This window comes from Melozone crissalis, unplaced genomic scaffold, assembly GCF_028551555.1.
Source record: "Melozone crissalis strain CALT ecotype California unplaced genomic scaffold, PUWL_Pcris_2 ptg000014l_1, whole genome shotgun sequence".
Lineage (NCBI taxonomy): Eukaryota > Metazoa > Chordata > Aves > Passeriformes > Passerellidae > Melozone > Melozone crissalis.
In genome coordinates, this window is record NW_026535792.1 from 20,863,709 (window position 1) to 20,877,769 (window position 14,061).

Genomic DNA, 14,061 nt, shown 5'->3' on the forward strand with positions numbered 1-14,061 from the left:
CATTGCAATTAGTGACATGATGACTGATGTTAGTGCTGTCAGACATGCAGCCTTACAGAACAGAGCAGCAATTGATTTCCTTAGCAGCCATTCCATGTGTTCAGTGTCACCCCCATGTTCCACACTGTCACTGTCAGCTTTGACAGCTTTTGGACTGTGTTTGAGAAGTCAAATTTTTCTGACTGTTGAAGGGCTTTGGGGCCCAGAGTTCTTGTTAGGAACAAGGGATTAAGTGTGTGAGCCATGGAGTTGTTGGACCAGGTGTTTTGTGTAAGTGGTGAGAAGGGTTTCTTCCTTTCTGTTTCTCTTTCAAGGGGAATATTAATGTTGCCCCTGAGTCCTCAGGAGGGGAGCCTGTGGACAGAGCTGCAGCAGAGGGAGCTTTGCCTGGCACCGAGAGCTGTGGGAACAATTCCCAGGAGCCCGAGGAGCCTGGTAAGGACAGAGCCCCCACTGGTTTAGAGAGGGGTGAGATGGCTGCTCTGAGCCTGCCTCTGGCAGTGAGGGAGATGAGAACGGTTGAGTTCCTCTCTGCAGGCTTGGTGCTTCCTGGTGCCTTGATTTCAAATCCTGCACTGGCACAACCTGCCTGAGCCCTGCCCTCCACGCTTCTCCAGAGGCTCTGACACTGAGTCCTCTGTGGGAATCCACAAAATTAGAGGGTTTTGGGAAAGCTGAAATAGGCAGGTCTCAGATACAGTAGAACTGTGATTAGAGCCAAGCAGCAGCCATGAGATAGGTCAGCAGAAAAATTATTTAAACTGTAGAAAAGCAAGGACAAATAGAACAATGGTCTGTGTATTAACGCTGGTCTAGAATAACTCTCTAAGCTACAGAAAAGTTTATCTAGCAAGATATTAGGAAGGTTGAAGCTTAATAATGGAGCTCAGTGTGTTGTGTTTTAAGGCTTACACGTAGGTATTTTATTCGAAATAAGCAAGCATTGTTTTAACCAAAGGAACATGTGCTTATAGTGATTGGCTAGAACTACTGTCAATAAGCTTTTGCTTTGTGTGATTTGATCAAAAAAATTATAAAGTAAGTTGTAACATTAAGTTCTTTGTCTGCTGCCTGGGATGTGAGCTGGTGGCATCTTCCCATTGTCATACCCATGTAATGAGACTGATGCTGGGAAATAAAACTGCTCAAGGCGCGTTCCTCAGCAGCCCCGGCCCGTTCGTGATTTCTACATAGCCCCTGCCAGCGTCAAATGGCACGGCTTGATTTGCAGGGCAGGCAGTCTTAAACATCTGCAATATCCTATCAGAGTCCTAGTTTGGCGTCATTCAAAGAAAGAGGAGAGTGCACCTAACACTGACCACTTGTTAGGCAATATCTTCCACCTTGCCCTTGTACCCCTACAGAGAGGCTGTCTGCAAAATGCCCAGAACACCATCCAAATCTGCAGCAAGGACAGGAAAAGCAGGCAGAGAATCTTTCTGTTTTCAAGGTCCCCCTTCCTAGGTGACTTGACCCTTTCTACCTGATTCTCACTTGAGATCTACCCATGATAGAGCATGGCAGGAAAACATTTTAAAGGGTCATTAACCAGGACCTGCTTGGAAAGCAAGGGTGGAAACTCTTTCCCTCCCTGATGGGATGCGGGCTGGCAACTGCTGCTCTGAAGATGTGCAGCTGCTCCTCTCTGGAGAGGCCATGGAAGAGTTGTGATGGTCTACGGGAACCAGAGGAACGATGAGCTCAGGTTGGCATTTAAGCTTCATGGGAACAAGCAGAATGAAGAGCTCACAGTGGGGATGAAATTTGCCTGTGCCTGGCTCCTCCGAGGAAACCCCAAGAAGTCCAGATGAAGCAAACACCTTCTCCCAAGAAGCCAGGAAAACCTCAGAGTCCTGAGCACCTTCACTTAGCCTGGAAGGGCATGGAGGCAGCTCTAAATCCTCAGGTGAGGCAGCACTGAGGTCCTGGTATGAGAGCGCTGTGTAGCAGTGAGGGAAGGAAAAGGGAAGCAAAGGGAAGGCTGGGTCACTATTGGTCTTTGGGTGTGTTTCCCTTGGCAGCAACTGTACTTCTCTCAGGGGAAACAAAAGCTCCCTGAATTGTTAAAACTGAAAATCAGGGACAAAGACTCTCTAACTAGTCAAAGTCAGAAAGTGGTGTGTTCATTACGCCAGCGGGCGGCACAGGGGAGGGTCATTCCCGAAATGCGTGACTGCTGGCCAGGCTCGGCTCGGCACGGCACAGCAGGATCCAGCAGGACAGGGAAGGGCAAGGCAGGCACGGAAGGGCAGGGCAGGGCACTGGGAGCAGTGACAGGCTCTGTCCCCACGCTGCATCCCATGCCTGGGTCACCATCGGGGACAGAGAGGAAGGACATTGCTCTGTCTTGGCTGCGGAAAAGATGAAAAGGGGGCGTTAGAAAGCATTCCTTTGGACTCCTTTTCAGCAGACTAGCTGGTTTTATCTCACTGTGTCTGCCTGTCTTTGGCAGAGTTGGCACATTGCTCATGAATTGGAGTCAGCTACGGCAGCAGGAATGGGCAGCAATTTTGTCAGCATTGATATCAAAGCCAAAGTGCTGCCCCATGGATGGATGGTGCTTTCTTCAGGGGATTTCGGGCCTAGAGTTGTAGCAAAGTCACATTGGTGTCTTCCCAAAGGGCGTTGCCTTTTTCTTTCCTCAGGAATCACCTCTTCTTTTTCTTCCCCCCATCTGGGGAGGGTTCCCATGCAAATGTCTCCTGCAGCCAACTCTTGCCACTGTAGACTGACAAAGGAGATCTTGCAGTGGGGAGAGACTCCCTAGAGCTGCTGTGGAGAGCTGAAGGGGGGAAGCTTTGTCCCTTAGTCTTGAAATCTTGTTTGGAAGCTGCTGATGCTCTGGGAGATGGACACCAATGATGTTTATCCAAGCCTTGCAGGTTCATTCCTGAGCTTGCTGACACACCACAGAGACTTTGGGGTTGTCGTATAGGCAAACAAATTTCAGTCTGGGCACTTCATGAAATGCTTCAATTATTCTTTTTTTGCTTTTCTGCAGAAATGTTGTCATCATCTATTCCTTCCAGAGAATCTTTTCCTACTTTTTGTGGAATTCCTTTTGCTGCCCTCCCAGATCAGGCCAATTCCCAGGGCTCCTTCCCAAAGTGAGGCGCAGCCCATGACCTCCACTCTCCAGCTGGAACAGAAGGAAGCACAGAGTTTGCGGTTGTGGGAGAGGAGCTTCTCTCTCCTGCCTGCTTTCCCTTTGGGACAGGTTGGTGTGTGCTCATTTGGTAAAGGCAGGTTTAAACTCTGAAGCAGTTGTGTTTCAAACTGCTCCCTTCTCCAGCTCTTCTGTGGGTATCCTTGGACAAAAGGCCTCTTGGTGGGAGCTCCCAGTGGCAGGTTAAGGAAGGAGGTTGATATTTCAGGGTTGTGACTGCTGAAAGTAGCTGTTTCTGGAGGTGTCCAGAACTGGGAGTGGCTCCTTTTCTCACCTGCCTGCAGAAAAGGAAGTTGCAAAGTAGGAATTTCATTTGTGGAGATGGCCACCAGAGGTGTTTGCCAAGAGATGGGCTGGCAGAGAGGCAGGTCACGTGCTAAACTGGCTGTGTGTTTTTTTTGATGGTGGGGAGGGTCAGAGATGCAGACACAGACACCAGCTGAAGGAACAGTGTAATTTACTGTAATGCAAAAGTGCAGAAAAGAGTCAGGAAAGGATAATCTAAGCAATGCACCTCAGCATTATTACAAAAGGGTGCCTCTGGTGATTAAGGAAGATCCATCACCAGGTAGCCCAATGGTTTCCCCTTCATCCAGAGCTGCACATCAGCTGGGGGAAGCTGTCCCAGCCCAGCCCTGCAGAGCCACGGCCGGGAACCGGGAAATCCTGCGGTGCCTCCACCTTTGGCGGCCACGAGGCTTCGAGTGCACTGTGAGAGTAGCCCGGCTCTGACCGTGCTGGACGAGCCATGTGCCAGAGCTTCTGCTGGGGGCACAGCTGGTGTCATTCTCCTCTTGGTTTTCTCCCCGAGCCTGGCCAGGGCTCAAGGAGGAACCAAGGCCAGGTGTGGCCTTGTCCATTTTCCTCATGCAGAAAGGTGAAGACGTGTTTCACCAGTGAATGGATGCAACAATCCTTTAGATAATAACACTTGGTTAAGGAGCAGATACATAGAACATGGGGTTGGAAAGGTCATCTAGAGAGCAGCTTTGGCTCAGGTCCTGTTGTTGAGGCTTCAGTCAGGGTCTGTTGTTCAGGCCTTAGTCCTTCAGTATTTTGTGGTGCAAATCACACCTGTGCAGAGCTGGAAACAAACAAGTCTGTCTTTAGCACATTTGAGACAGGGAACAGCATTAGCCCTGCAAGGCCAGGCTGGGGCCAAGAGCAGAAGGCCAGCACCCTGCTTTTGCCCACAGGCAGCCCTGCAGAGCAAGCAGCCCCTCCTGCCCAGGGGCTGAGGTGCCCGAAGCTGCCTCCCCGCTGTGCAGCTCTGCAGAGCCCGCGGGGCGCAGGGTCCTGGGCAGCCAGGGCAGCCCGGCTGCCTTGGGGCACAAGGAGTGCCCCAGAGAGAAGCTGCTGCCCTTTGCTTTGGAACTGCTCCTCAGAGTCTTGTCATTAATCCACAGTGTCTGTCATGTTTTCCTTTCCTCTCCCAAATTTAACACAGCTTTTTGAGAAAACTGACAGATGTAGCTGCTGCTGCTGGTGGTGCTTTTGTCTGCAGGTGAGGGCAGGTGATTTGGACCAAGGACAGAGTCCATTGTTAACACCCCAGCTTTGCCAAGTCAAGAAAACCATTCACAATTGGGCTACCACTACTGAGCAGTATTCCTAGGTTTTGGAAAGCTGCCACCTTAAGAAACCCGACAGATTTTCCTCCAGGAGGATACCAGCAGTAGCATGATGCCAATGTTTTCCACCCCTTTTCTGTGTCTTTTAAGAGTTCCGCAGTGCCCAGCAGGAATGAAGCGACATGTGATAATGGGATTTGAGAGCTCTCTGTTGTTCATTGCCACATGAGTGTTCATGACAAGCTGGAAACCTCACTCGTGGCTCTGTTGAGTTAAATTCATCCCAATTCTGTGCAAACAGCAGCCTCGAGATGCTGAGAAGAGCAAGCACAGTGGGTGGGTGTGCATGCACGCACCCGGGGGCTGACTGCTCTGTGGGCAGATGGTTTTGCACTGTTGTAAATCTTCACTATCCCAAGCTGAAAGACTATTTCAAATATACATCTTAAATGAAAATATATATCAAAAAATAAAATTGTCCAAAAATACATGTGCATTAAATTTCATGCATATTATATATTATATATTTTGATTAATATAATAATAACATAACATAATATAATATAACATAATATAATATATACATGAGATCATTTTTGAAGCCATTGCTTGTGGGGGATATTAGATGATCTTCTAGTGTTTGTACATTTTTGCTTTCTGCTACTGCTGATCCTACCAGCAACTCCCTGTCAGTTCTTCCAGGTAACTTCACACAAAGGGATTCCATCATTTCAGTGCCTGTGAGAGCTTGGCACTGAAATGCCAAGTTGATTCCCAGCTCTCCAGCCTCCCTCTGGATTTTGGGGCATCTCAGCACTTGTGTCCATGGCCCTTCCTTCATCCCCAGCCTGCAGCAGTCACAGTCGCTGCTGCCTCCCCCTTGCTGCAGCTCATTTGCCAAAGTGCTGCCAAAGGCAGCAGAGCTGGCTCAGGATCCCTGCTGGCTTCTGCTCTCTGGGATGAGCTTCAGGGGGACACTTGGAGCACTTTTCTAAAGAGCTGCCCGTGGGATGAGGGATTTGTCCTCCCCGGGTGGCTCCTGCTTGGATTCTGTGCTCATGGAGCCCCGGAGTTTTCTCAGCAGCCTCTGCAGCGAGTTCTGAGCCAACGGGGGGCTCTGCTGCCAGCCCAAATCTGCGCTTCCCCTGCCCAGCCTGAGTGCAGGTGGGGCATGTGCTGGGCATGGCCAGAGATTGGCATGGCCAAAATCCTCCAGCATTTACATCTGCCCATGGCTTTGGGTAGCACAAATCTACACTTACTTTCGTTGAAACATTGCATTTATTGCAGACAGTTACACCCGCACTACTAATGTACAAATACACAAACATTAACTTATGTTTAAAAATGAAATTTATTATAAATTACACCACCTGTGTCACCAATATAGAAACACAGAAATATCAATTTATGATCAAAATCTAATTTATTCTGAGAATTGTGCTATGTAAATATATACACATATAAACTTCAGTGGAAAAAAAATTACTTTATTGCAACCCTCTGCAACAACTCACTGTACACAAATATTGAAGTTACTGAATTGAAGTTTAACAATTAAATTTATTACATATTACTACAACAATACAGCCCATATACAAATACAGAAACATCAATATCCCTTTCCAAAGAATCTCAGATCCAGAACTAAATAAATAGAATTTTAGAACTATACAACTCCATACATAATAAATAGAAGTAAATACATATATAGGCATAACAATACAGAGATGTAAACATGCATTACATATTTCATGACATGTAACATGACAATATAATACAAATATAACAAACCTGTCTATAAATACACAAATGTCAATGGACCAATAAAAAAATCCATACAACCCCAGCAATAGAAATGCACAGCTACAGAGCTGTACAAGTATGTAAACAGATGAATATACACGCATCAATATAACAATATACACACATACTATCCCTATACAAATATCAGTCAGTGTATGTAAATATCCCTATACCTGTAACTATCCAAATCTAACTACACATCCATGAACAGCGCTAGGTCAGGAGGGATTGCAGCCGCTGATGTTCCCAGGCTCTCGCTCGGGCTCCTCCTCCCGAGCAGAGCAGCTCTCCTGGGCAGGGACAGCAGATGGGACATCTGGCAAGCACAGGGAACACTGAGTGAGTGTGGGGACGTTTCCCTTGGCAGCAGCTGCACTTCCATCAGGGAAGAGGAAATGTCAGAGCCTCCCCAGGGGGGTCAGAAGGAAAAGCAGCCGAGCGGGTCGGGCTGTGGTGGGCTGTTCACTTCTTTCTGGCATCCCAGTTGCTCTGGGGGAACTCCCTCATGTCAGGTTATTGAACCATCTCTGCACTTATCAAGACTGTGGCCCCCAAATCCATCAGCATTTATGTCTCCAGCTGCTTGCACCAATGACAGGGAATGTCCTCTAACAGTGCTGGGGCACAAAGTTACTTTGCACAGGTCATCAGACAGGGCCTTGTTCTTTCTGTGCTTCCTGTGTTTCTCCTTAACTTCCACCTGGAATTTTTACAGCATTTCTTTTTCTTTCCCCTTGATCAGTGCTGAAATGTGTGTTTCTCTGCCAAGTTTCAGTTTGTTCAGTGATTCTCTCAAGCCTTTTCTCAGAAGCTTTTATCAGGGAATTGAGTGTTAATTTCAGCAATTTTGGTGATTTTCTGTGAGATTTATGCGAGTGTTCTGTTCATTGGGCACCATTTAGGAAGGTACAAAAGAGAAAAAGGATGTTCTGTATGTCAGTTCACTAGTGGAATATTCATGCATAGAGAGAGTGATTAGCTGAATTTTACATCTACTCCAAACCTGAAAGTGCAACAGGTAATTTGGGGAGAAATTAAAGCCCGATTTCTCCTTCTACCAGCCTGTATTTAAATGTAAAGTAAATAGAGCAGGGTGAGAATGTCAGTGTTCAGTTCCTGAAGTGCCTTATTAAGGTGTTCTTAAAGTAATAGAGATAAAATCTGGGTGGGCATTTCTAATGTCCAGACACTCATTGTCAATTTCATTGACTCTGAAAACAGCAGAGATGTGCACATCATACCTGATCAATCCATTTGGGGATGGTTTAGGTTCAGATTCTCTGAGGCTTTAGATTTTTAGATCTCTAGACAATGCTTCCAGGAATCTAAATAGCTTTCAGAAATTAAACTTTTCTCCTTTTTTCCTCAGTCTTTGCACTCATGTGCACCAGAGACCTTCAGTGAATGGATTCCACTCTAATCCATCTCCAAGCTGAATCTCCCAGCTGTGTTCACACTGGTGGTTTGTGTGTCTCTTCTGCACAGTGCAATTTTAAAATCTTCGTTCCTTGTTATCTCTGCCCTTCCTTTTCTGTTTTAGCTTGCAAATGCATGCAGATGTATCAGAAATGATACACCTAATTTCTGATGCATCAGTTCCTGTCTAGCAATTTCATTTTATCCTGTTCTGATGTTATGCTAGCCTTCTATGTTTTATTCTAAGTGGACTCCTGTTTTCTTGCATGTGGTTTTACAATGCAATGCTCTCATTCACCTGCTTTCATTAAATCCTTCATTAACATTAGCACAAGTAACTGTGTGATTCCCTTCTGCTTTGCAGAAGATTTGGGAAACTCAAGTCCTGCTCAGCTACAGAAAAACATACATGGTGCTTGGTAATTCCCCTAAGAGCTTAAGTTAATGGTAAACAACTGCAGCTTATTCATTTTGCAGAAATTGGGAGAAAAGACATTTCAAATATTGAGGAATGTAGTGCAATATTGATGGGCATCCCTCAGTTATCCAGACAGACTGATGTCACTGGCAAAATTCCCTCTTTTCCAAAGGTTTTCATTTTCTTTGGCTGTGCTTCATATGGCTGCAGGTCACATTTCCCTTGATTTAAGGAAGTATCTTGGCAGTTACTCTTGGGGATATATCTTGCTAATTCTGCCCTTGGAGGAATTACTCAGTTCTGCAGTCCTTATTACATGCCCTGTTCTAAAAGACTTTTATACTGTTTTCCCTCTCTCTGTGTTTTCACACTTGTTCAACAAGGTTTTCTTTCTAAGAATATTAATCACAGTATCCCAAAGGATTAAAAAATGCTTAGGTATTTTTCCCTAAGTATTTACTGAAGAAAAATAATAATAATTAAAAAAAAAATGTATGCATGCTGGATGTAAAATACAAACAGAAATAAACTTGAGAGTTCTCCCAAAAAACTTAAGAAAAAACCGCATGTATTCTATAAAACCCAGAGTATTCATCTACAGTATACAAAAATGGGCATGTTCTAGAAGAGAAAATCTGTGCAACAGTTCTGCACAGAATTCTATGCTTTCAAGCTTTTTGCCCTTCAGGGGCAGTGCCATTCTCTGAACTGTAATGCTCTGAGCATGTTCTGCTCACCATGGCAGCTTTCTGCTCTGCCCTGGTACAGATCATCCTCCCAGCAAAGGGGGAGTGCAGCCACCACAACTCGCAACACCTTCCCACACAGCAAGAACCTGAAGGATAGAGATGGCTTTCACCAGCTGCTGCGGGTTCTAACAGTGCCACCTCTCAGCTGCCGAAAGCCTGAATTTCTGTGTTGCAGTGTGTTAGTTTATTGAGCCAAATGTTCTGTTATATAGTGGCATGTTCAAGTGCTCCCCGAGTTATTACAGTTAGCTTCTCCCCTATGTTATGCTCTCCTAACCAAGTGTCCCTCGAGGAATCCCCTCCCTCCTCACCAGATTTTTCCCTGTCTGTCAAGACAACCCAGCCCCTTTGCCCCATCCATCAGCCAAAACCCTACCCTTTGTTCCAGAAAATTCCCTGTCCCTTGCCCTAAGATCCAATCCCTATGCCAACGCTCTCTCCTCCCCTTGTTCTGATTTGTTGTAGCCCTCAAAACCACACCCCAAGAGTCACTTATTGTTTACTGTATGGTGTCCACCCCCTGTTTTGAAAGATTTTAAAAATCCGGTCACAGGGAGGGTGGGGGTTTGTGCAACATCTGTTCCTTTGGGAATTCTCTGCTGTGAACCTTCCCCCTATTTCTCCTGATGAAATTGCTGCCCTTTACACCGCAGAAGAGCCTCCTCTGCTTCCTTCACTCGGTCCTCCAGGGGTCTCTACTGCTCGGCATTTGGCCTAGAGGTTCTGGCTCAGGCAAAACCCCAACCTAGCTAATTCCCCCCTCTTGCCATTGTCTCTAGAGCATCACAGAGCTAGCCAGGGCTGTGGAGGGCAGTGACAGTGACCCATGCCCTGGCATGTCACAGCCCCCAGAGCCACACCTGCCAGGCCACAAGCCCCAGCCCTGATCCCCACTGCCGGCCTCAGGGGCTCCTGGGCATCCTCACCCTGAGTGCAAAGGCAGCCTCAGGAGCACCCCAGGGCGCTCTGGATCCAGGCTGCAGACACCCTAAAGCCAGCACTGACAGGGACATGGATGGGGACTGCAGCTGGATCTTCCAGTGCTCACCAGCCCTGACTACTCTCTAAGTGAACCCAAACCTCATTGGCAGCACCTTGAGCACATTGACCCTGCTCGCCCATCCTGGAACCTGGTGTTCCCACATCCTACACCAGCGCTTTGCAGGGAGTGACCAGCTCCTGGCTGCTCTGCTACCCTGGCCTTACTTTCTGTTTGCCAGCAATGAACTTAACGGATACACTCCTGAGAAACCTAGCACAACATTTGCTTCTCAGGAGTTCTTTGGCAAAAAGACTCCACTAGTCCCTTGTTTTGCACAGAGAAGGAGGTCCTGACAAAGCATAAAGCATGAGGCAGGGCTCTGACATACGAATTCCTGAGCCGCAGGATTCCACCCATTGTTGTTCCTAGCTGCTTTGCTGATATTTTAAAGCCAGTTCTGGACAAGGGCTGCTGCTGACCGGGTAGGAAAATTTGGAGAAAAAAAGGTGCAGGAGACAACAAAAAAAAAACAAGGGGGGAAACCCTTAGAAATACAGAGCTCAAGAGAAGTCCTTGGAGATGGGTCAATAGAAAATGCCAGCAGCAGTGAGCAGAGCCCGAGGTTGCTCACTGCCACCCGAGGGGCTCCTCAGTCCCCTGCTGGTTTGTGTCTGATGCAGCCCTGCCTGGAAAGGGCTCCAGGCTCTGGTGTTCCCAGCTTGCTCCAGGCTACATTCTTAGCAGCACTGAAAGAAGAGGTGAAACAAAGAGCCATTTTCGGTGCTGCCTGCAAACTCTTCTCCTTCAGTGCCACTGCCAGAGATCATCCCTCTGTCAGCTTGGCACTGTGCCTGCTGCATCCTCATCCCTGTCCCTTGCATCAGCTCCTGCACATCATCAGCACTCGCTGTCCCACATCATGAACAGAGAGAGCTGTGTCAGAAGAGCAAGGAGTGCATTTTCTTGGCTGTGAGATGCAAAGCTTTGTTTCGTGTCAGGCACAAACAGGCGATGTGTGTATTTGTGAATGCAAAATGTGTGGACCCGAACAATGGGAGAGCTGTGAATTCTAATAATAACTGAGGAAAATAAAGCATGGAAAAAGACTTTTGAACCTATCTTTTGTTTGCAAATTAACCCTGGTTGATTTAGGAGCATTTGAATAAAGTGTTATAGATGTTGCTTTTTGCTTGCATTTAATCCATAAAGAGTTCTGCAATAATAACCTTTTGAAGTATAATTTTAGAATATTATTTGTATCCTTGAAACTGTAGCTTTGGGATATATATAAAGGAAATATGCCTACCTCACACCTTATTGAAGCTGAGAAAAACAGTTTGAGAAAGAAAGATGAACATCACCTCAAGGATTTATGGTTTCGACCAAAGGGAAGCTGGACATCACTGTTATGAGATTTGGAGTCTCTGCAATTAAAAGGTGGACACACATCTGGGGAGCTGGACCCCACCAGATGAGATTCATCTTTCTTCTTTTGGAAACTGGACCGTCACCATCTGGGGATACTCCTTTGAGATATGTCCTGAGAAATTAAAATCACAGTAGTGTATAGAATTGTGATGTAATAATTTTGAACAAAAATTGCTGATGAGTAAAAGATTGGAAATAGAAACTGCTGAAAAAAACTGATGAGTACCCCTATAAATACCTGTAATCCTCAATTATCAGTGTGCAGTTGGAGGGAAAACTTCCCCCACTGTACCCAGCGCTGTATTGCTCATACTTTGCCATATTAAATAATAAATTGATTACTGCTTGAATATGGGCCTAGTCAAGCTTCTGATTCATAACACTGTTAGCTGTGCTCTTCTATGGGCTGGCCATGGCACTTGGTAATTAATATGCTGTCATGCTGTGAACTGAATTCACACCTTACAGGGCTGTGTTTACTGGGCCTGGTGGATCAGTGCCCACTTCCTTCCTCTGCTCCTCCTCACTCCAGGACTGTAAGAGACCAGCATGGGGTCAAAGACCCTGCAGTATCATTATTCTCTAGTAATGCTCAGAGGTCTTCTAAGGGCTATGTAATGCACAGCATCTGGGTGTGGGGCATGTGCTAAGGAGAAAGAAAGAGTCTGTGAGAAAGCTGAGCTGCTCTTACATGGGACTGCAAAAATGACAGGAACTTTTTGGCATATAAAGCTTTCCTTCCAGGTCAGGGACCAGGGAAGGCCTAATCAGCTGTGGCCCCACAAAGCAAGTCTGTGCTAACTCCCAGCACCAAGTGCAGGGCTGTGGGGCAGGGCTCCTACAACAACAGCACAGCTCTGTGGAAGAGCCCAGCCTTGCATCTGGGTTCCTGCCTGCTTCCCCTTTAGAGACAGCTGTGGCCCGAGGATTTGTGTCTGAGGGAGAGCTCCATCCTTGGACCTCCTGATCTTTCCCAAGTGGCCAAATGGGGATGCACCAGCAGCACTGCTGGGAAGGTGCTGGCTCAGTGGCTGTTTTTGAGACTGTCCCCCCCATATCAGCTTTATGTGTTTGTGTGTGGGGGGTGCTCTGGTGGGTGTGGTTACACACTCACTGGCCTTGGCAGAGCACAAGTCGGAACCTTGGAAGGTTCCAGCTGCTGTAAGGCTCAGGAGGCAGAGCTGGTGCTAGGCACAGTGTGGCACTGTGCTGAGGGAAAGGTGAAAACAGTTAATAATCCACCCTCAGCTAATCACTGAGGGCTGATGGGAGGCACAGGCTTGGTGGAGCTGCTTTGTACAGGCCAAGGTGCTTATCAGCTGTGCAGTGTCCCCAGCAGCCCCTGGCAATGCTGGTGCAGCTGAAGGACAGGCTTGATGGGTCTGGTGCAGCCCCACAACCTCAGACACTGCGGCTCCACCTTGCAAAGCAGCATGGCTGAGCTGGTTGTTGGTCAGGTAAGGGCTCAAATATATTTTCTGCAACTTGCTCCAGCACAGTTCAGCCTGGAAAAAAGGCATTTTTACAAGTGTAGGGGATTCAAGCTCCTATAAATGTCAGCTGAGCCCTGGTGCTTGCTCCCCTGCATGAAGCCTCAGTGAGGCACCAGGGCCTCCTGTCAGCAGGAGGGGAAGGGAGATCAGAGTTGTTGGAAGAATATGTGACTGAAGGCTGAGCACAGGGTTGGTGGTGCTTTGCGTGGCTTTTGCATGACATCCAGGCTGGCTGTGGCAGTGTAAGCTAACCTTTTGTTTTGCATCAGGCTTTATGCCAGAGCCAGCCCCTTTCCAGCCTTTGGGGTGATTACAGCTGTTGCTCTATATTTCCCTCCCTCCTTTTTTTTCCAACAGCTATTCTACTCCAGCACCATAGGCAGGCAGTGATGGCTGCCTGTAGCTAACAAGACAAACTGAGATCTGCCTGCAGAGCCATAGGAAGGTGTCCCTGGGCTTGTGAGACAGGCCAGGACAACACAAACTGAGGCCACAGCCATGCTGTGCTTTCAGTTGAGCCTGTGGTGGAGCTGCTCTGCTTGTAGTCAGCATCTAGATGGGGCAGGTGACATATCTGTCTTAGCTGGGACAGAAACAGAAGTACAGCCCTTGCACAGCATCCTTCTGCTAGGCTGTGCTAAGCTCAGGGGCCTGTAAACTGGCCCTTAAGACTTAGGCCTCCACTCTTTGCCCAGATCCCCAGCCTCAGGGAGGACTTGGGTTTAGGAGCCATGGCTTTTTCTTCCATCAGACTCCATTAAGAAAAAGTCAAGTTAAGCAGTTTATTAACATTTAAAATACTGTACAGTGTGTAAACCAAATATCCCCCTCCCCACAACAATCCCGTGCTCTCAGCGGATGCTCTGGTGAGGAATACCACTTTTGGCACCATTTGCCTTCTCTTTCTCCTTCTTCTTTATGGGGTCCATCTCAAAACAGCTCCAGACCTGCACTGTTTCATCAGCAGCTGCTGAGGCCACTGTTGTACCATCAGGGCTCATGGTCAGGGTCAAGATTCTATCAGTATGACCT